General features: G+C 37.2%; 1 non-coding gene across 1 annotated transcript; it reads right to left on the minus strand.

The window, feature by feature from the left end:
* Window positions 1–931: 931 nt before the first annotated feature.
* LOC130948183 (small nucleolar RNA R71) lies at window positions 932–1,039 on the minus strand. The gene has a single exon (XR_009072956.1). It is a non-coding gene; the product is annotated as a small nucleolar RNA R71 (small nucleolar RNA).
* Window positions 1,040–21,747: the final 20,708 nt, after the last annotated feature.

Here is a 21,747-nt window from a genome sequence, read left to right on the forward strand (position 1 = left end):
ATCTTTTTAAAAATATATCTTTTCAATTATATCTTTTAATCACATCTTTTTCAAAATAGTTTTCAATCATATCTTTTTTATTTCTAATTTCAAAATCTTTTTCAAAATCAATTTATTTCTTTCCCACTCTTAGTTTTCGAAAATCATCAATCATTTTTCAAAATTTCTTCAAAATCTTTTAATTTATTTTCGAAAATTTCTTCCCCTCTTCTCACATCCTTCTATTTATGGACTAACACTCCTCCTCAATGCACAATTCGAACTCTATCTTTCTTGATAAGTTCGAATTCTTCTACCTTTTCCTTCTATTTTTCTTTTCCTCTGACACCTCAAGGAATCTCTATACTGTGACATAGAGGATTCTATATTTTCTTGTTCTCTTCTCTTTCATATGAGCATGAGCAAAGACAAAAGCATTCTTGTTGAAGCTGACCCTGAACCTGAAAGGACCTTGAAGCGAAAGCTAAGAGAAGCTAAAGCACAACTCTCTGTAGAGGACCTAACAGAAATCTTCAAAAAATAAGACATGGCAGCCAAAAACAACAACAATGCCAACAATGCAAGGAAGGTGCTGGGTGACTTTACTGCACCTACTCCTGACTTCTATGGGAGAAGCGTCTCTATCCCTGCCATTGGAGCAAACAACTTTGAGCCTAAGCCTCAATTAGTTTCTCTAATGCAACAGAATTGCAAGTTCCATGGACTTCCATTGGAAGATCCTCATCAGTTTTTAGCTGAATTCTTGCAAATCTGTGACACTGTCAAGACCAATGGGGTTGACCCTGAGGTCTACAGACTTATGCTATTCCCTTTTGCTGTAAGAGACAGAGCTAGGATATGGTTGGACTCACAACCTAAAGAAAGCCTGAACTCTTGGGAAAAGCTAGTCAATGCCTTCTTGGCAAAGTTCTTGCCACCTCAAAAATTGAGTAAGCTTAGAGTGGAAGTCCAAACCTTTAGACAGAAAGAAGGTGAATCCCTCTATGAAGCTTGGGAAAGATACAAACAATTGATCAAAAAGTGTCCCTCTGACATGCTTTCTGAATGGAGCATCATAGGTATCTTCTATGATGGTTTGTCTGAACTGTCCAAGATGTCATTCGACAGCTTTGCTGGAGGATCTCTTCATCTAAAGAAGACGCCTGCAGAAGCTCAAGAACTCATTGAAATAGTTGCAAATAACCAATTCATGTACACTTCTGAAAGGAATCCTGTGAACAATGGGATGAATCAGAAGAAAGGAGTTATTGAGATTGATACTCTGAATGCCATATTGGCTCAGAACAAAATATTGACTCAGCAAGTCAATATGATTTCTCAAAGTCTGTCTGGAATGCAAGCTGCACCAGGCAGAACTAAGGACGCTTCATCTGAATAAGAAGCTTATGATCCTGAGAACCCTTCAATGGAAGAGGTGAATTACATGTGAGAACCCTATGGAAACACCTATAATCCTTCATGGAGAAATCATCCAAATCTCTCATGGAAGGATCAACAGAGACCTCAACAAGGTTTCAACAACAATAATGGTGGAAGAAACAGGTTTAGCAATGGCAAGCCTTTTCCATCATCTTCTCAGCAACAGACAGAGGATTCTAAGTAGAGCTACTCTGACTTAGCAACCATGGTCTCTGATCTAATCAAAACCACTAAAAGTTTCATGACTAAAACAAGGTCCTCCATTAGAAACTTGGAGGCACAAGTGGGTCAGCTGAGTAAGAAAGTTACTGAACTCCCTCCTAGTACTCTTCCAAGCAATACAGAAGAGAATCCAAAAGGAGAATGCAAGGCCATTAACATGACTCACATGGCCGAACTTGGAGAGGAGGAAGAGGCAGTGATCGCCACTGAGGAAGACCTCAATGGACGTCCACTGGCCTCCAATGAGTTCCCTAATAAGGAACCATGGAAATCTGAGGCTCATAATGAGACCATAGAGATTCCAGTGGATTTACTTCTGCCATTCATGAGCTCTGATGAGTATTCTTCCTCTGAAGAGGACGAAGATGTCACTGAAGAGTAAGTTGCTAAGTACCTTGGAGCAATCATGAAGCTAAATGACAAGTTATTTGGTAATGAGACTTGGGAGGATGAACCCCCTTTGCTCACCAAAGAACTGGATAACTTGACTAGGCAGAGATTACCTCAAAAGAGACAAGACCATGGGAAGTTCTCAATACCTTGTACCAAAGGCACCATAACCTTTGAGAAGACTCTGTGTGACCTAGGGTCAAGCATAAACCTCATGCCTCTCTCTGTAATGGAGAAGCTAGGGATCTTTGAGGTACAAGCTGCAAGAATCTCACTAGAGATGGCAGACAATTCAAGAAAACAAGCTTATGGACTTGTAGAGGATGTTCTGGTAAAGGTTGAAGACCATTACATCCCTGCTGATTTTATAGTCCTAGAAACTGGGAAGTGCATGGATGAATCCATCATCCTTGGCAGACCCTTCCTAGCCACAGCAAAGGCTGTGATTGATGTTGACAGAGGAGAATTGATCATTCAAGTGAATGAAGAATCCTTTGTGTTTAAGGCTCAAGGATATCCCTCTGTAACCATGGAGAGGAAGCATGAAGGGCTTCTCTCAAAACAAAGTCAAACAGAGCCCCCACAGTCAAACTCTAAGTTTGGTGTTGGGAGGCCACAACCAACTTCTAAGTTTGGTGTTGAACCCCCACATTCAAACTCTAAGTTTGGTGTTGGGAGGTTCCAACATTGCTCTGAACATCTGTGAGGCTCATTGAGAGCCCACTGTCAAGCTACTGACATTAAAGAAGCGCTTGTTGGGAGGCAACCCAATGTTATATTTAATCTATTTTCCATTGTTATTTTATGTTTTCTATAGGTTGATGATCATGGGAAGTCACAAAATCAATTAAAAAAGCAAAAACAGAATGAAAAATAGAAAGAAAAATAGCACACCCTAGAGGAAAACCTTGCTGGCATTTAAACGCCAGTAAGGGCAGCAAATGGGCGTTTAACGCCCAGTCTGGCACCATTCTGGGCGTTTAACGCCAGAAAGGGGCACCAGACTGGCGTTTAACGCCAGGAATGGGCAAGAAGCTGGTGTTAAATGCCAGAAATGGGCACCGGCCCGGCGTTTAACGCCAGAATTGGTAGAAGGAGCATTTTTGCTCGCCACTTAGTGCAGGGATGAATTATCCTTGACACCTCAGGATCTGTGGACCCCACAGGATCCCCACCTACCCCACCACTCTCTCTCTTCTTCACCCATTCACCAATCACCTCAACACCTCTTTCCCAAAAACCCCTCACCTATCAAATCCCACCATTCTCTTCACCACTCACATCCATCCTTCATAAAACCCCACCTACCTCACCATTCAAATTCAAACCACTTTCCCTCCTAAACCCACCCATACATGACCGAACCCTACCCCTCTCTCCACCCCTATATAAACCCATCTTTACCCCTTCATTTTCACACAGCCTAAACACTACTTCTTCCCCCTTAGCCGAAACACAAAGCCCCCTCCATCTCCTCTATTTCTTCTTCTTCTACTCTCTTCTTTCTTCTTTTACTCGAGGACGAGCAAACCTTCTAAGTTTGGTGTGGTAAAACCATTGCTTTTTATTTTTCCATAACCATTTATGGCACCTAAGGCCGGAGAAACCTCTAGAAAGAGGAAAGGGAAGGCAAAAGCTTCCACCTCCGAGTCATGGGAGATGGAGAGATTCATCTCAAGGGTGCATCAAGACCACTTCTATGAAGTTGTGGCCATGAAGAAGGTGATCCCCGAGGTCCCTTTTCAAACTCAAAAAAGGTCAACTTTAATCAAAGGTTGGACCAAGTCCTCATAGATATCTCTGTGGAAGGAGCTCAATGCAAAAGGGAGATCCCACTCATAGACATGAGCATGAGAAAATTCATCATCATGAAATCCCTGAGATGCCTCAAGGGATGCACTTTCCTCCACAAAACTATTGGGAGCAAATTAACACCTCCTTAGGAGAATTAAGTTCCAACATGGGACAACTAAGGGTGGAGCACCAAGAACATTCCATCCTCCTCCATGAAATTAGAGAAGATCAAAGAACCATGAGAGAGGAGCAACAAAGGCAAGGAAGAGACATTGAGGAGCTCAAGCACTCCATAAGATCTTCAAGAGGAAGAACAAGCCGCCATCACTAAGGTGGACCCGTTCTTTAATTTCCTTGTTCTTTATTTTTCTGTTTTTCGAATTTTCATGCTTATGTTTATCTATGTTTGTGTCTTATGATCATTAGTGTCTTAGTGTCTATGCCTTAAAGTTATGAATTTCCTATGAATCCATCACCTTTCTTAAATGAAAAATGTTCTTAATTAAAAAAAGAGAAGAATTGCATGAATTTTGAATTTTATAACAGATTAATTATTTTGATGTGGTGGCAATACTTTGACTTCTGAATGTATGCTTGAACAGTGCATATGTCTTTTGAATTTGTTGTTCATGAATGTTGGCTCTTGAAAGAATGATGAAAAAAAGAGACATGTTATTGAGGATCTGAAAAATCATAAAAATGATTCTTGAAGCAAGAAAAAGTAGTGAATACAAAAAAAAAAGAGAAAAACGAAAAAAAAAAGGAAAAAGAAAAAAAATAATAATAATAAAGTCGTGATCCAAGGTAAAAAGAGTGTGCTTAAGAACCCTGGACACCTCTAATTGGGGACTCTAGCAAAGCTGAGTTACAATCTAAAAAGGTTCACCCAGCCAGTTATGTGTCTATGGCATGTATGTATCCGGTGGTAATATTGGAAGACAGAGTGCTTTGGGCCACGGCCAAGACTCATAAAGTAGCTGTGTTCAAGAATCATCATACTTAACTAGGAGAATCAATAACACTATCTAGATTCTGAGTTCCTATAGAAGCCAATCATTCTGAATTTCAAAGGATAGAGTGAGATGCCAAAACTGTTCAGAGGCAAAAAGCTAAAAGCCCCGCTCGTCTAATTAATACTGATCTTCATAGATGTTTTTGGAATTCATTGCATATTCTCTTCTTTTTATCTTATTTGATTTTCAGTTGCTTGGGGACAAGCAACAATTTAAGTTTGGTGTTGTGATGAGCGGATAATTTATACGCTTTTTGGCATTGTTTTTAGTATGTTTTAGTTAGTTTTTATTATATTTTTATTAGTTTTTAGTTAAAATTTACTTTTCTGGACTTTACTATGAGTTTGTGTGTTTTTCTGTGATTTCAGGTATTTTCTGGCTGAAATTGAGGGACCTGAGCAAAAATCTGATTCAGAGGCTGAAAAGGACTGCAGATGCTGTTGGATTCTGACCTCCCTGCACTCGAAATGGATTTACTGGAGCTACAAAACCCCAATTGGCGCGCTCTCAATTGCGTTGGAAAGTAGACACCCTGGGCTTTCCAGCAATGTATAATAGTTTATATTTTACCCGAGATTTGATAGCCCAAACAGGCATTCCAGGTCAGCTCAAGAATTCTGGCGTTTAACGCCGGAACTGGCACAAGAATGGGAGTTAAACGCCCAAACTAGTACAAAAGCTGGCGTTTAACTCCAAGAAAAGTCTCTACACATTAAAGCTTCAATGCTCAGCCCAAGCACACACCAAGTGGGCCCGGAAATGAATTTTTATGTAATTTACTCATCTTTGTAAACCCTAAGCTACTAGTTATCTACAAATAGGACCTTTTGCTATTGTATTTTCATCTTTTGATCACTTTAGATCTTAGGATCATCTTTGGATGTCTAGTTCTTAGATCATGGGGGCTGGCCTCACGGCCATGCCTAGACCTTGTTCTTATGTATTTTCAACAGTGGAGTTTCTACACACCATAGATTAAGGTGTGGAGCTCTGCTGTACCTCGAGTATTAATGCAATTACTATTGTTCTTCTATTCAATTCGGCTTATTCTTGTTCTAAGATATCACTTGTTCCTCAACTTGATGAATGTGATGATCCGTGACACTCATCATCATTCTCACCTATGAACGTGTGCCTGACAACCACCTCCGTTCTACCTTAGATTGAGTGGATATCTCTTGGATCCCTTAATCGGAATCTTCGTGGTATAAGCTAGAATTGATGGCGGCATTCAAGAGAATTCGGAAGGTCTAAACCTTGTCTGTGGTATTCTGAGTAGGATTCAAGGATTGAATGACTGTGACGAGCTTCAAACTCGCGATTGTGGGGCGTTAGTGACAGACGCAAAAGAATCACTGGATTCTATTCTGACATGATCGAGAACCGACAGCTGAATAGCCGTGCTGTGACAGAGCGCGTTGAACATTTTCACTGAGAGGATGGGACTGTAGCCATTGACAACGGTGATGCCCAACATACAGCTTGCCATGGAAAGGAGTAAGAAGGATTGGATGAAGACAGTAGGAAAGCAGAGAGACGGAAGGGACAAAGCACCTCGATACGCTTATCTGAAATTCTCACCAATGAATTACATAAGTATCTCTATCCTTATTTTATATTTTATTCATAAATCATCCATAACCATTTGAATCTGCCTGACTGAGATTTACAAGATAACCATAGCTTGCTTCATACCAACAATCTCCGTGGGATCGACCCTTACTTGCGTAAGGTTTATTACTTGGACGACCCAGTACACTTGCTGGTTTGTTGTGTGAAGTTGTGATAAAGAGTTGTGATGGCAATTGAGCGTACCATGTTGATGGCGCCATTGATAATCACAATTTCGTGCACCAGGTGCACAACGCCAAGTCTCTACCCCCCAGCTGGCGTTCAACACCAGCTCTGTGCTCCTTAAGCTGCTCCTCATGGGCATTGAACGCCCACTCTGACCCCCTTGTCTGGCATTCAACGCCAGCAAAGTCTCTGCTCTAAGGTGTTCTTTTCCAGCTCTGACTATTTCTATTTCTGTTCTAACTACTGCACATGATCACAAACATTAAAAATCAAGGGAAAACTCTAAAAATAAACTAAAATAAACTCAAATGAAAATAAACAAAAGAAATAAGAACAGAAATACTCTACTCATGGTTGGGTTGCCTTCCAACAAGCGCTTCTTTAATGTCATTAGCTTGACACTCGATTGCTGACTTTCTTCCTCTTCTTCCAGTTGGTTAACAGAAATGACTCCATGGGAGAAAATAAGGAGATTTGTGCCCTCAGAATTGAATTCCTCCTAACAAGATTTCTTTTACTGTGATGAGGTTGATTCTCTTTGCTTGCTAGGGTAAGGGTTGTATTATTTTTCCATCCCCTATGCATCTTTCTCTTGGGACCTTCCTCCTTGGTGGGTGGTGACTGTCCAAAACCAAACTTAAGTTTGATGTATGGGGAAACTGTATGAGTTTTTTCACCAAGGGAGGAGGCTTCAGCATTGTACTCTGTATGGTAGTACCTCCTTTGTTAGGGGTTAGTGGAGGTTGAAGGACATTGATATTCATGTAATCCTTCTGTAACCTCATCACTAATTCGCCTCTCTCAGCATCAGAGAGGTTTCCTCCATTAGATAGAGACCATTGCTCCAAAACTTCAGCAAAAGGATTATTGAACTGCAACTTTTCATAGCCTTCCAAGGATTGTGAGCAGTGCTCATCCTTGGTTTCCTTTTGGGGCATATGAGGGTGTGGTACTTCAGGCTTTCTTCCCATAAGAGGGGCGTGAAACAATGTGCTTCCAGCCTCTTCTTGAGTTAGTTCCTCAATAGTGTGTACCATTGACAATGACCAATTGCACGGGTTTAGATTTTCACACTAAAAATAGGATTGACGTTGCAAGTATAGTCCAAATCCAACAATTGATCATCAATCAAATAATATTGTCACAATACAAAATAACCGGGAGTATTTAGTTCCCGGGTAGTTCTCCCTAGGAGTTGCAATGAAATGTACATTTATTGGCTATGAGAGAGAGCATGAGGAATTGGAAAAGCAAGAAAGCAAGAAATGAAAATAGCAAGAAAGCAATTAAACATGCAAGAAATGTAAATGGCAACTCTTGGCAAGAATTGGGGAATTTAGGATTCCTATCCTAGTTATGGACCACAAACATGGCAATTGTGTGGGGTCAATCCAAATTAGTCAATCCTCCTTGAGAATTAGTCAAAAGGGCATAATTGATCTCAATCCATAAGTCCTAATCAACTCACTAATTACTTAGTGAAAGACTAGCATCAATGGAAACAAAACCAATTAGCCATTCCCACACAATGCAGAATGGACATCCACAACTCTATTCCACCCAAACACCCAAATTTCTCAACCAAGAGTGTGAAAAATAAACATACAAGAAATTAAAAGTCTAAGCAATAAAAGTCTAAGCAACGAAAATTAAAATGCAAGAAACCTCTTAGCAAGTAATTGAGAGCTAAGGCTACCTATCCTAAACATTGACCACAAATGTATGATTACCATGAAGATTTAATCCTACTTAGTCAACCTTACATCGAAGATAAGTCAAATAGACATAGTTGATTTCAATCCCTAAGTCCTATGTCAACACTAAGGGGTCACATAGTGTCAAGGGAGACCAAGACAACTAACTACTCTATTGTATCAAACAAGAATAGACATTAATGACTCAAGGATCACCAAAGTCATCAATTCCAAGCCAAGAGTGGAGAAAAACTATGTAAAAACTAAGCCAAGCATTTTATCAAACACTTAGTGTGCATAAAAATAAAATAACATTAAATTGCATTAAAATAAATTCTAAAGCTACCAAAGCAAGAAAATAACAATAACAAGTAGAGAAAACAATAAATGACATGGAAACATAAAATTGCATTAATTGGAATTAAAATAACAAAAGTGTTCATAACATGAAAATTGACATAAAAGAGAAAATAACAAAAGTGATGAAGAAGATAAAGACAAGAGAGCATAAAAACATAAAGGAAACTACATTAAAACAAGAATTAAAGACTAAAATTAAAAGGAAACTAACTAACAAAACCTTAATTCTAGAGAGAGGGGGGAGCTTCTCTCTCTAGAAACTAAGAGAAAACATCGTAAAAGCTAAACCTAATTGCCCCCCTTCATCTTTCTTCAATTTGGCCTTAAATAACTTCAAAAAAATGAGTTGGATTGGGTTTTGGGGGCCCAAAAATCGCTGCCAGCGAGTTGCCATTAATGAGGTCACGTGCAGGGACCTGTGCAGACGCACAGATGTGTGCGTCCGCACACATGCTAAATCCTGAGTTGTGCGTACGCACAAGTACCTATGCATATGCACACTTAAACTTATGTCCACTATAGCAAATTGCATATCATTTTGAAGCCCCGGACGTTAGCTTTCCAATGCCACTGAAACCGCCTCATTTCGACCTTTGTAGCTCAAGTTATGGCCAATTTAGTACAGAGAGTTCAGGGCTGACAGCTTTCCAAATCCTTCATTTCTTGAATTCTTCCCTTTTGCATGCTCTTTTCCTCACTTCTTCAACCCATACTTGCCTTAGAAACCTGAAAATCACTTAACAAATACATCAAGGCACCAAATGGGATTAAAGTGAATAAAATTGACTAAATTAAGCACAAAAGAGCATGTTTTCACTTTCAAGCGCAATTTAGGAAGAAATCTCAAAAGCATGCTATTTAGGTGAATAAATGTGGGTTTATGTGATGGGATCCACTCAATTCAAACCAAAATATATCGTAAAATATGGATCCATCAATTTCCCCACACTTAAGCAATAGCATGTCCTCATGCTAAACATAACCAAAGGAGATGAATGAAAGGGTAAACATTTTATTCAATGCAACTACTTATATGCATGCAACTATACTAAATGTTATCCACATATATCTATACTATGATTCCTATTGAGTATGGTAAAGACCAACAAAAGAATCTCAATTAATCCAAAATAAAGCTTAGGGCTAAGACAAAGCAAATATATCAGTATGATCAATATCCAAAAGATTTGATTTGAAATTCCCAATATTAAGTTCAACAACTTGCAAGAAGATAAAATAAGCAATGGAAACATAGAATTGAGCAATTGAAACCCTCACCGAATGTGTTTACACTCTAGTCGCTCTGTGTTTAGGGCTTAATCACTCAATGCTCCTTTAATCATGTTTCTCAAAGAATTGCAAGTCGTCTAACAATCAACTAATATTTGATTAATGAATGCAAATATCATGAGGACTTTTGAGAGTTGTAATGGGGCTAGGGTAAGGGTAGGATTAATATGGTTAAGTGGACTAGTGGATTGGATCTTTGATTAACTCAAGTATTCCACCTAATCCTATATCATCCTATATACACATAATAAAATATCCTAACTACCCAGTTATCCCTTTTTTTTCACACTCACTCATGCATGCTTCTTTTCAATTCAACTTCATACGCATCTCTTATTATCATTATTATTTATTTTTCTTCTTCTTTTTTTCTTTTTTTTTTTGTATGTACACCAAAATTTTTCTTTTATCATATAAGAGAGATGCATATGTTCCAAGTAATGAATGCATGAGTGTTTACCCATTTTTCCAAATATTCTCAATGAATACCCAAAGCACTAACTACCCATGTTTTCTACAAATTCCCCCACACTTGATTAACACACACACTCAAATCCAAGCTAATCAAAGATATAATTCAAGGACATAATAGTTTTTAACTTAGGGTAAATAATGTGCTTATAATGAGAACAAAGGGGAATTAAAAGACTCAAAAGTGGTTTGCAAAGGTAGATGTAAGGGTTGGCCATATGGGTTAGTAAGTTCAAATTCAAAGATGGCCTCAACCATACTAAATGAAATTCAAAATATCAAATATAGGACATATAGACTAAAGCAAATCTAAGATCACAATCATCAAAGGAGTTTATAACATACAAGAACAAAATTTGTAATTAAAAATATGCAACCACACAGTTTAAGCTCAAATCTCACTTGGTATTTGTTCAAGCTCTTTTTTATGTTTCATAAAAAGATACTTCAAGCAAGTTCAAAAATAATTTTCAAATCTAATCAATGAAATTCCCAAAAAGAGATCTCTTGAAAATTCTTTGTTGTTTTACCAAAACTTATTTACTCTACCATGCAAATGCAAATATAACTATAATAAAACTATGAGCGAACTAAGATATATACAAGCAACTAAGCAAAGTATAATGCAATAAAATAATAATGAATATTCACAAAATATAACTATTAAAAACTAGAAAATAATGCAAAGTGTTGAGAAAGAGAAAGTTACACCCCAAAAGTTGCGGATCCTGTTCTCCCACACTTAAATGTTGCACGGTCCTCCATGCTTGCACTCAATCCGAGCTGAAGAGATGGGAGGCTCCACCTTCAACTGGTGGGCACTGGGGCTTCGGGTTGCTATAGAAAACAAATAAACAAGAATTGAGGAAAATTAAGTTGTTGTGGTATAATGAAGACAATATGTATATCCTAAGTGTGCATAGTTTAGAACACACACATTTGTCGGCTAAAATGGTAACCACAAAAGCAAAAGAAATAGCTTGTTCCTCAACTAAGTGGCCTAGGTTGCAAGTAAAGAGAAAGCAAAACTTAAGGTACAAGCAACCCTAGGGAACCACAACTAAAGTGAATTGAGTGTATGAGATATTGGATATTGAAATTGTGCAAGTGAAAGCGCAAGATTAATAGAAAATGGCACAATTAACAATAACCAATTCAATGATGAAAAGAAACTACTTATTCATCCTTAGAAATAATGAAATAATCACATGTATAAGGTGCTTGTTACAGAAACTGACATGTCTTGATAGGAATCAAGTCTAGTCAACTCAAAAAAAATGCAAAGTATTAACAAGGAACAAATACCTTCTTATGTGATTATATTCACTCAAGAACCATGATGAACTAAGTAGTTCAATCTCAATTCACTAAAGTAAACGTGCACAATTCATAATTAAGATGCCAAACAAGGATATAGTCTAACACATATGGTAGCCTACAACACATGCATTAAACTTGCAATTCATCTAGGCAATCAAATAAAGACTTGATACATAGTGCACATATTCATTAAATCAAAATTCAAGCAACAAGCAACCTAATAATCATCAAGCAAACACTTGCAACTTATTTAATTAACAAACAACTAAACCAAAACTAATATAATAACTAAAATAAAAGCGACATGCAAACAAAATGAACAAGAACAAGTAGAAAATATGGTGAAAGAGAAGAAGAAGAGAGGAGAGAAGAGAAGAAAAGAAGAAAAGAGGCATAGTGAGAAAACAGGGGCGTGCGCACACTATGAGGAAAGGGGAAGGTGTGCGAGCGCACACTCTATGCGAGCACTCCTGGCAAAAGAGGAATCAAGACGTGTATGTGCGCATGGGGCCGTGCGCACGCACAGAAGGCCTTTATTATTTTCTTCTTTTTTTTTAAGGATATGGAAAGGATCACGTGTGCGCGCGCACAAAGCATAAGGGGCAGGGGTTCCCACGCACAGGCTGTGCCAACGCTCCGACCAGAGTGGTTGCAAGTTGGCGTGCGGACGCATAAGCCTGTGCGGCCTCGTGCGGACGCACAGGTCGCAGAAAACAGGGGAATGCGCGCGCACAAGGCGTGCTGGCGCTGCGAATAGTGCGCATAAAGGCTTGTGTGCGTACGCACAGGTAAGTGCGTATGCATAAAAGGTGAATTTTCGTTGTTGTGTGCGTGCGCACAAGGGTGTGCGCACGCACATGCCCTGTTTTTTCCAAAAATTTTCCTTCAAAATTCTAAGGTACCAAGCCTTAGTTCAATCAAAACTCAACATCAAACATGCAAGAACCCATAAATTCTTGATCAAAACCAAAATTAACTTAGAAATATCAAAATTAAACTAATTCTAAGCTAACCAACCAAATAAAATGCAATAAACCAAAATATATACAAAAAGAGAAGAGTGGGAACAATGTTACCAAACACTTTTATTTAATGTCATTAAGTTAGAAAATTGGGAGAGCCCTTTGCTATGGTGGCTTGTGCTTGACTTCCCCACCAAATGCTAAAATGTTCAGTGTCCTCTGGGATCCCAATCCTAACCATCAACAAAAACAAAAGATAACCAAAAAGTAAGCTATTTACATATTAACATATATACAATAGCCAACAACAACACCATTGCAACTCCCCAGCAACAGTGCCAAATTTGACAATGACCAATTGCACGGGTTTGGATTTTCACACTAAAAATAGGATTGACGTTGCAAGTATAGTCCAAACCCAACAATTGATCATCAATCAAATAATAATGTCACAATACAAAATAACTGGGAGTATTTAGTTCCCGGGTCATTCTCCCTAGGAGTTGCAATGAAATGTACATTTATTGGCTATGAGAGAGAGCATGGGGAATTGGGAAAGCAAGAAAGCAAGAAATGAAAATAGCAAGAAAGCAATTAAACATGCAAGAAATGTAAATGGCAACTCTTGGCAAGAATTGGGGAATTTAGGATTCCTATCCTAGTTATGGACCATAAACATGGCAATTGTGTGGGGTCAATCCAAATAAGTCAATCCTCCTTGAGAATTAGTCAAAAGGGCATAATTGATCTCAATCCATAAGTCCTAATCAACTCACTAATTACTTAGTGAAAGACTAGCATCAATGGAAACCAAACCAATTAGCCATTCCCACACAATGTAGAATGGATGTCCACAACTCTATTCCACATAAACACCCAAATTTCTCAACCAAGAGTGTAAAAAATAAACATGCAAGAAATTAAAAGTCTAAGCAATAAAAGTCAAAGCAATGAAAATTAAAATGCAAGAAACCTCTTGGCAAGTAATTGAGAGCTAGGGCTACCTATCCTAGACATTGACCACAAACATATGATGATTATGAAGAGTTAATTCTACTTAGTCAACCTTACATCGAAGATAAGTCAAATAGGCATAGTTGATTTCAATCCCTAAGTTCTATGTCAACACTAAGGGGTCACATAATGTCAAGGGAGACCAAATCAACTAACTACTCTAATGTATCAAATAAGAATGGACATCAATGACTCAAGGATCACTAAAGTCATCAATTCCAAGCCAAGAGTGGAGAAAAACTATGTAAAAACTAAGCCAAACATTTTATCAAACACTTGGTGTGCATGAAAATAAAATAACATTAAATTGCATTAAAATAAATTCTAAAGCTACCAAAGCAAGAAAATAACAATAACAACTAGAGAAAACAATAAATGACATGGAAACATAAAATTGCATTAATTGGAATTAAAATAACAAAAGTGTTCATAACATGAAAATTGACATAAAAGAGAAAATAACAAAAGAGATGAAGAAGATAAAGACAAGAGAGCATGGAAACATAAAGGAAACTACATTAAAACAAGAATTAAAGACTAAAATTAAAAAGAAACTAACTAAGAAAACCCTAATTCTGGAGAGAGTGGGGAGCTTCTCTCTCTAGAAACTAAGAGAAAACATCATAAAAGCTAAATCTAATTGCCCCCTCCCCACTTCATCCTTCTTCAATTTGGCCTTAAATAGCTTCAAAAAATGAGTTGCATTGGGTTTTGGGGACCCAGAAATCGCTGCCAGCGAGTTGCCATTAATGAGGTCACGTGCAGGGACCTGTGGGGATGCACAGATGTGTGCGTCCGCACACATGCTAAATCCTGAGTTGTGCGTATGCACAAGTACCTGTGCGTACACACACTTAAACTTATGTCCACTATAGCAAATTGCATATCATTTTGAAGCCCCGAATGTTAGCTTTCTAATGCCGTTGGAACCGCATCATTTTGACCTCTAAGCTCAAGTTATGACTAATTTAGTACAGAGAGGTCAGGGCTGGCAGGTTTCTAAATCCTTCATTTCTTGAATTATTCCCTTTGGCATGCTCTTTTCCTCACTTTTTAAACCCATACTTGCCTTGGAAACCTGAAAATCACTTAACAAAAACATCAAGGCACCAAATGGGATTAAAGTGAATAAAATTGACTAAATTAAGCACAAAAAAGCATGTTTTCACTTTCAAGCGCAATTTAGGAAGAAATCTCAAAAGCATGCTATTTATGTGAATAAATGTGGGTTTATGTGATTGTATCCACTCAAATCAAACCAAAATATATCATAAAATATGGATCCATCAACCATCTTAGGCTCATCCACCTTGGTACTAATGAAAGCTAGCCACTCTTCTCTTATCTGTCCAAATAAGGGCTGTCTAGTTTGTCTAGTTTCTCCTTGGTAAAATATGGACTTAGTTTGACTTGCAGCATCTCTTGAAATTTCAACATTTGTTGTTCAAGGGATTACAGTTGCTGGGTTAATGAGTCACTTTGCTCAGGAGGGTCTGACTCTATAGTCACTGTCTTAACCTCTCCTTTCATTGGAATCTCATTAGATGAGTACAGATGCTGTTTGCTGGCAACTGTCTTAATGAGCTCGTGAGCTTCCTCAATTATCTTTTTCATGTGGATTGAACCACTAGCAGAATGGTCTAAAGATATTCTAGCCATGTCTGTAAGGCCATAATAGAAGATGTCTAATTGTACCCATTCTGAAAACATTTCAGTGGGGCATTTTCGAAGCATTCTCCTATACCTCTCCCGTGCATCATAAAGAGATTTATTGTTCTCTTTCTTGAAACCTTGGATGTCCAGCCTTAACTGGATTAGCTTCCTTGGTGGAAAGTATTCATTCAAGAACTTATCCACCAGCAGACTCCATATTTTCAAGCTTGATTTGGGTTGATTATCCAACCACCTATTTTCTTTGCTTTTCATAGCAAATGGAAAGAGTAACAACCTGTAGACATCTTGGTCTACTCCATCAGTGTACACTATGTCAACATATTGCAGGAAATCTGCAAGGAATTCTATGGGCTCCTCTTGAGGAAGTCCTTGAAATTGGCAATTTTGTTGTACTAATGTGATTAGTTGTGGGTTGAGCTCAAAGTGAGCTACTCCAATAGGAGGTTTGCTAATGCTGCTTCCACAGAAGTCAGGAGTGGGGGCTGTATAAGACCCCAAAGTTCTTCTGAACTGTTTATCTCCATTCGGGTTCATGGTGAACTCTTCTTGTTCCTGTACACTCAGTCAAGAAACAAGGAAATGGGAAGGTACGTGTCTCTATATCAGAGTATAGAGCACTTTCAGTAAGATGTCTTAAGAAGACAAGAAGAATGGAGGTAGAGGGAGAGAGATGGAATTCGAATTTTTGAAATTAAAAAGAAAAGGAAATTAAATTTATTTGTTTTTATTTTATTTAATTGTTAATTTCGAAAAGAAGAAATAAAAATAAAAGAAAATTTAAGACAACTAATTAATTAAAAGATTTGACAATTTTAAAGGTGGTTTTCGAAAAAGAAAAGAGAAGAGAGAGAGAGAGAGAGAGAGAGAGAGAGAGAGAGAGTAGATGATTTTTCAAAATAGAGAGAGAGAGAGAGAGAGAGAGAGAGAGAGAGAGAGAGAGAGAAAGAGAGAAAGAGGTAAGAATATTCGAAAAAGAAGAGCAAGGAATTAGTTAGGAGGATATTGAAAAAGAGGAAAGAGAAATGAGAATAAAAGATAAAAACAAGTAACTAACTAATTAACAAGTTTTAAGAACAAAATAAAAGATTTGATTTTTGATGAGCGGATAATTTGTACGCTTTTTGGCATTGTTTTTAGTATGTTTTTAGTATGATCTAGTTAGTTTTTAGTATATTTTTATTAGTTTTTAGTTAAAATTCACTTTTCTGGACTTTACTATGAGTTTGTGTGTTTTTCTGTGATTTCAGGTATTTTCTGGCTGAAATTGAGGGACTTGAGCAAAAATCTTATTCAGAGACTGAAAAGGACTGCAGATGCTGTTGGATTCTGACCTCCCTGCACTCGAAGTGGATTTTCTGGAGCTACAGAAGCCCAATTGGCGCGCTCTCAACGGCTTTGGAAAGTAGACATCCTGGGCTTTCCAGCAATATATGATAGTCCATACTTTGCCCAAGATTTGATGGCCCAAACCGGCGTTGAAAGTCACCTTCAGATTTCCCAGCGTTAAACGCCGGAACTGGCACCAAAATGGGAGTTAAACGCCCAAACTGGCATAAAAGCTGGCGTTTAACTCCAAGAAGAGTCTCTACACGAAAATGCTTCAATGCTCAGCCCAAGCACACACCAAGTGGGCCCGGAAGTGGATTTTTATGTCATTTACTCATCTTTGTAACCCTTAGGCTACTAGTTTTCTATAAGTAGGACCTTTTACTATTGTATTTTCATCTTCTGATCTTTGGAATCTTTTGTTCTTTAGATCTTTTGATCACTTTGGGAGGCTGGCCTCACCGCCATGCCTAGACCTTGTTCTTATGTATTTTCAACGGTGGAGTTTCTACACACCATAGATTAAGGTGTGGAGCTCTGCTGTACCTCGAGTATTAATGTAATTACTATTGTTCTTCTATTCAATTCCGCTTGTTCTTTGTCCAAGATATCACTTGTTCTTCAACTTGATGAATGTGATGATCCGTGACACTCATCATCATTCTCGCTTATGAACGTGTGACTGATAACCACCTCCGTTCTACCTTAGATTGGGTGGATATCTCTTGGATTCTTTAACCGGAATCTTCGTGGTATAGGCAAGAACTGATGGCGGCATTCAAGAGAATCCGGAAGGTCTAACCTTGTCTGTGGTATTCTGAGTAGGATTCAATGATTGAATGACTGTGACGTGCTTCAAACTCCTGAAGGCGGGGCGTTAGTGACAGACGCAAAAGAATCACTGGATTCTATTCCGGCCTGATCGAGAACCGACAGATGGATAGCCGTGCCGTGACAGGGTGCGTTGAACATTTCCAGTGAGAGGATGGGAGGTAGCCACTGACAACGGTGAAACCCTTGCATAAGCTTGCCATGGAAAGGAGTAAGAAGGATTGGATGAAGATAGTAGGAAAGCAGAGAGACGGAAGGGACCAAGCATCTTCATACGCTTATCTGAAATTCCTACCAATGAATTACATAAGTATCTCTATCTCTATCTTTATGTTTTATTCATCATCTATACCCATTTGAGTCTGCCTGACTAAGATTTACAAGGTGACCATAGCTTGCTTCATACCAACAATCTCCGTGGGATCGACCCTTACTCGCGTAAGGTTTATTACTTGGACGACCCAGTGCACTTGCTGGTTAGTTGTGCGGAGTTGTAGTGATCACAATTTCGTGCACCAATTTTGAAATTAAAAGGAGAAAGTTTTGAATTTTAAAAGTTGAAAGAAAGTAAAAATTTGAAATTTAAAAGTTTTAAATTCAAAAAGAAAGATAAGGTAGAGATTTAAAAAGATTAAGAAAGGTAATATTTAAAATTTAAAGATTTTGAAAAAGATTTTAAAAAGATATGAAAAAGATTTGAAAAGATAAGATTTGAATTTTGAAAAAAATTTGATTTTGAAATTTGAAAATTGAATTTTGAAAACTTGAATTTTGAAATTTTGAATTTTGAAATTGAAACAAGATAAGATAAAGGTTTGAGAAAGATTTGATTTTGAAATTTAAAATTAAGATAAGATAAGATAGTGATTTGAAATTTAGAGAAAGATAACCAAAGATAAGATAAAGATTTGAAAAATTTTTGAATTTTAAATTTTAGAAGAAAGATAAGATAAGAAAGAATCAAATTAAAAGAAGTATATGATAAGATATAAAAGGATAAGATTTGAAATTTGATTTTTGAAATTAAGATAAGATAAGATAATGATTTTGAAATTAAAATTTGAAATTTTTGAAAATAATTTTTAAATAAAGATAGAAAAGATATTTTTTATTTTTTGAATTAATGAAGAAAGAGAAAAATAACCAAAAGACACCAAACTTAAAATTTTTAAAACTAAGACTCTATATTTTCAAAAACTAAAAAAACAAAAACACCAAACTTAAAATTTTTAAGATCAAACCAAGAAAAATACCAAGAACAATTCAAATACAAGGAAGAACACTCAAGAACACTTTTCGAAAATTTAAGAAAAGAAAAACACAAAGAGTCACCAAACTTAAAAATGTAAGATCTAATGATACTAATTTTCAAAAATTAGAGGAAAAACAACAAAAAGACACCGACCTCAAAAGTTTTAAAATCAACCAAGAAAATTCACTAAGAACAAGTCGAATATGAAGAAGGAAAAATAAGAACACCTTCAAAAATTTAAAGGAAAAGATAAAAACAGTGGGACACAAAACTTAAAGATTGACACAAGACTCAAACAAGAGACAAAGATAACTAAAGAAAAGAAAATATTTTGAAAAATTTTTGAAAAAGAAAATAAGAAATAGGTAAGACTCAAAGTAAGAAAATCAAAAGAAAATACATAGCCAAAAACAGAAAAGGTTTTGAAAAGAAAACAAAAGACACAAACAAAAGAGCGAATAAAACATAAAGAATACATAATCTAAGCAACAAGATAATCCGTTAGTTTGTTCAAACTCGAACAATCCCCGACAACGGCGCCAAAAACTTCGTGCGTGAAATTTAACTTCGCACAATTGAACCAGCAAGTGCATTGGGTCATCCAAGTAATACCTGAGGTGAATTAGGGCCGATCCCACCAGGATTGTCGGCTTGGATCAAACAGTGGTTATCTCGTAAATCTTAGTTAGGCGGATAGAAAAGTTGTTTGTTGGTTGAAAGCGCATAAAAGTAAAATAAAGATAACGTTACTCAGTGGTTGTGAATTCAATGATAAGAAGATGGTTAAGGATTCGGAGATGCTTTGTTCTTTTGGATCAATACTTTCTTACTTTCTACTCTAACTGTGAATGATTTCTTCTATAGCAGACTGTATGTGATCAACGCCGGTTTAAGCGGCCGCCAATCTTCCTCTAGGCTAAACACCAGGTTCAGTGCGCATCCAGTCTGAATGAGGGTGAAGCTCCTGCAGTTCATTCCCTTGGTGATCCTACTCAAAACGCCACAGACAAGGTCGAATCTTCCAGATCAGAGAATGTTGCGCCTTGGTTCTAGCCTTTACCACAAAGACCTTAATCTCCCCATACCTCGGCTGAACTGATATCTCGAGAAGTCCCAAACGAAGTCGTGGATTAGCCGTCTAAGAGATATATCCTCAAGCTAGTGGTTCATTGATATCCGATGAACGACGCTTGCTGGACCCATGTAGAATAGAGATAACTTTTGACGGTTCAACTCATTCATAAAGTTGAAGAACGATGATATATTTTAGGAGAGAATCAAACACGAATTGCAATAGAACAGTAGTACTTTTATTAATCCATAAAACTCAGCAGAGCTCCTAACCTTAACCTAGGAGGGTTAATGACTCATACTGTACATAATAGTGTTCGAAAATAATGGGGGAGGAAGAAGATCGTGTAGAAGGTACTAAACAAGGTTGATCTTCTCCTATATATACTAGTCTAGTAACTAAGGATTACAGAAATACGATAAACTAGTCTCTTAGTACAAAAATCCAATTCTACGGTCCACTTGGTGAGTGTTTGGACTGAGATTGAGTATCTCCCACATGCTAATGTCCCTTAGGGGAGTTGAACGCTGGCTAGGGACCCCTTTTTGGGCGTTGAACTCCAGTTGCTCCTCTGGTGGCGCTGGACGTTGACCGCCAGTTTTGGGCCTTCATTTTTTAAACAAAGTATGGACAATTATATATTTCTGTAAATTCCTGGATGTTAGCTTTCCATAGTCATTAAAAACGTGCTATTTGGGCTTCTGTAGCTCCAGAAAAGCTTTTTCGAGTGCATGGAGGTCAGATCCTGACAGCATCTGCGATCCATTCTTTGCTTCTGAATCAGACTTTTGCCCAAGCTCCTCAATTTCAGCCAGAAAATACCTGAAATCACCATAAAACACAAACTCAAAATAGAATCCAAAAATGTGAATTTTGCACTAAAACCTATGAAAACTTAATAAAACTTAAACAAAACATACTAAAAACTATATGAAAATGATGGCAAAAAGCGTATAAAATATTCGATCATCAACTATCCACTGAACTGAATGCAAATAAGAACGAATTTGATTCAAATCCCTAGTTATATTGGAAAAATGCAATCAGAATAAAGCCTAAACCCTGAACACACTAAATAACTAGTGAATGAGAATACAATCCATGTGGTGAATAAATCATTATAAGCTTTCAATTATTATGAATAGTATTTCCTCATGCAATAGAAGTTAACTGAATAGAGTAACAATCAAGTTCAAAGACCTAGTTACACTATCCACTGAACTGAATGAAAATAAGAACAAATTTGATTCAAAGCCCTAGTTATATTGTAAAAATGCAATCAGAATAAAGCCTAAATCCTGAACACACTAAATAACTAGTGAATGAGAATAACCAAGCCCACCGAACCGAATACAATACATGTGGTGAATAAATCAATATAAGGTTTCAATTATTATGAATAGTATTTCCTCATGCAATAGAAGTTAACTGAATAGAGTAACAATCAAGTTCAAAGACCTAGTTACACTATCCACTGAACTGAATGAAAATAAGAACAAATTTGATTCAAAGCCCTAATTATATTGTAAAAATGCAATCAGAATAAAGCCTAAATCCTGAACACACTAAATAACTAGTGAATGAGAATAACCAAGCCCACCGAACCAAATACAATACATGTGGTGAATAAATCATTATTAGCTTTCAATTATTATGAATAGTATTTCCTCATGCAATAGAAGTTAACTGAATAGAATAACAATCAAATTCAAAGACCTAGTTACACTATCTACTGGATTGAATGAAAATAAGAACAAATTTGATTCAAAACCCTAGTTATATTGTAAAAATACAATCAGAATAAAGCCTAAACCCTGAACACACTAAGTAACTAGTGAATGAGAAT

Source organism: Arachis stenosperma, chromosome 1, assembly GCF_014773155.1.
Source record: "Arachis stenosperma cultivar V10309 chromosome 1, arast.V10309.gnm1.PFL2, whole genome shotgun sequence".
In the NCBI taxonomy this organism is placed as follows: domain Eukaryota; kingdom Viridiplantae; phylum Streptophyta; class Magnoliopsida; order Fabales; family Fabaceae; genus Arachis; species Arachis stenosperma.